The sequence below is a fragment of the Triticum dicoccoides genome, chromosome 4B, assembly GCF_002162155.2.
Source record: "Triticum dicoccoides isolate Atlit2015 ecotype Zavitan chromosome 4B, WEW_v2.0, whole genome shotgun sequence".
NCBI lineage: Eukaryota > Viridiplantae > Streptophyta > Magnoliopsida > Poales > Poaceae > Triticum > Triticum dicoccoides.
This window is the reverse complement of record NC_041387.1, coordinates 10,398,891-10,401,107: the sequence shown is the minus strand read 5'-3', so window position 1 is coordinate 10,401,107 and position 2,217 is coordinate 10,398,891.

The window sequence follows — 2,217 nt, the reverse complement described above, 5'->3', positions numbered from 1 at the left end:
GTACGCAGGAGTCTAACATAAGTATGTCAATATGGGAATGCAGGCTGCGCTGCTGACCTCTGCCGCACTGACTGCAGAGGTCAATGTATTGAAGCAAAGCCTCGAGCGGTCCAAGAAGGAGCTCGGCCTTGCCAAGAAGCGGCTCGAGGACAAGGAAGGTAAGTAATACCTTATGGAAGTATATAAAAGATGTGGTTGCAAAAAATAACAGGAATAACGTGAAAATTGCAGGGGCCACGAACGAGGTGGTGACCCTGAAGGAAGCGGTGTCCAGGGCCGAAAGCAATGCAGCCGCGGAACGCACCGAGCGAGAGAAGCAGGAGGCGCGGGTGGCGGAGGTGCGGCAAGAGCTCCAGGCTCTCGTGAAAAAACACGAGAGTTTGGAGCGTGACTCAAAGACTCGAGAGTCCGAGCTCGCCTCGGCCCTTGAGAGCGCCAAAGCCGCTAAGGCCAAAGCCCAAAAAAGCCCTCCAGGAAATTGAGGCAATAAAGAAGATAGCGGCGGGTAAGGCATTCTTCATGCAAAGCAAGCACGTGAAAGTGAATTACTTGTTACTTACCCGAATCCGGAGCTCTCCAGGAGCATTCGCAGATCTGCCCCGCAGTGTGTCTGATGCTGCCGCATTCTACCGGGCCGAGGAAGGGAGCTCGACGGATAAGGTGTTCTGGTCTCAGTATGCTGAGGCCGGACACCCGGTGCCCCTGAGCGACCAGCTGAAGCAGCTGGTCGATCTCCATAAGGTGGCCGAACAGGCCATGAAGGGCCTCATAGTTCGGCTGTGGCCGAAGTAGGCCATGCCTGGGAGCTACTTTGGGCTGGTGAGGCGGCTGGTGGACGCCTATCCATGGATTGAAGTCGTCAAGCACTCCGTCTGCATCGAAGGTGCCCGTAGGGCCCTTGCCCTTGCTAAAGTGCACTGGGGCAAGATGGACGCTGAGAAGCTTGTGACGGACACTCCGCCACCGGGCACGGAGTATCGCAAGCTCGAGATGTATTATCAGGGCGTCCTGAAGGGTGCCCGCCTTATAGCGGGTGAATGCTCCAAAGATGTAATTTTTGAGTAAACTCGCATTTGTTATCTTGTACGCTTGAAAACTTGTTCATATGCGCTAAGCAACTCTTGTGAATTTAAAATATTACCTTCTGTGCGGCCGTTTATTAAATTTGAGAGATGGCGAGTCGTCGGCTTCTGCCCCCATGCCACGAGTGCTGGGGTGTTCGGGATAAACTTGAGCGCTCTTTTTCCCATTCTTGGGTCCTTCGAGGGAGGCGCTCAACGCAACGAACAAGGCAACCGGACTATAATGCTTGAACACTCTCATTTAGCCATAGAATTCTATAATTTTAAATTTCGGCGAAGCCCCTAGTATTCGGAAGACCGAGTTCGGGGCGCTATCCACGCCTGGGCCGGACAAAGCCGACTCCTCGCTCTAAGCGGCATAAGTCTTTAGGGACTCGAAAAACCTCTCGAACAGCGACCGGCTCTCGCCCTATCATGACGATCAGTTTTAGCTTTCTCCACTGAGGTGCTTAACCCAGCTCAACCGGGGCACAATCGCAGTGGTTCTCCCAGCGCTACCTTAGCCGATATAACGGAACGTAAGGTCCAAAACATGGGAGCCGGGCAAACCCAACTATTGACCCAATACATGATTCGTAGCCGATGCATATAATGCTATAAGTTAGGGGTGCCGCACTTGTGAAAGTGTTCGGACTTATCACACCATATTTTGGGGTACTTAAGCCCCTGGTGTATTTGGCCATACAAAAACGCACGGGTGCAACATGTCATAAGTGAACATGTATAGATAAAATAAAAAAAAGGAATGCAATAATAGGCAAAAGCTATGCATTGTTTATTCAAAAAAGCTGCGGTAAAAGCAGAACGATACAAATAGTGCGATAAGCAAGGGATGGGACTATTTGACATGTCTCCCTCCAGGAGCAAGCTACGGGATGTTATGTAAAACAAGTATACTGCTCGTTATAGAGACCACCTGGACACTCGACGTAGCTTTGTGCTTCCCTGGCTGTCGCATCGTGTGTTCGGCGATTCTACTGCCGGACAGGGCTTCTTGAGAAAGGAGTCCTGAAAGTAAGAGAGAAAAGAAGAATGACACAATTGGGAGCCCCTAGTGTGGTTGAGCCGCATTATAGGCCTACCGTGGTCGTGCCCCTCCCCCTATGCCCATGGTATTTCCAGAGTGTAATTATGT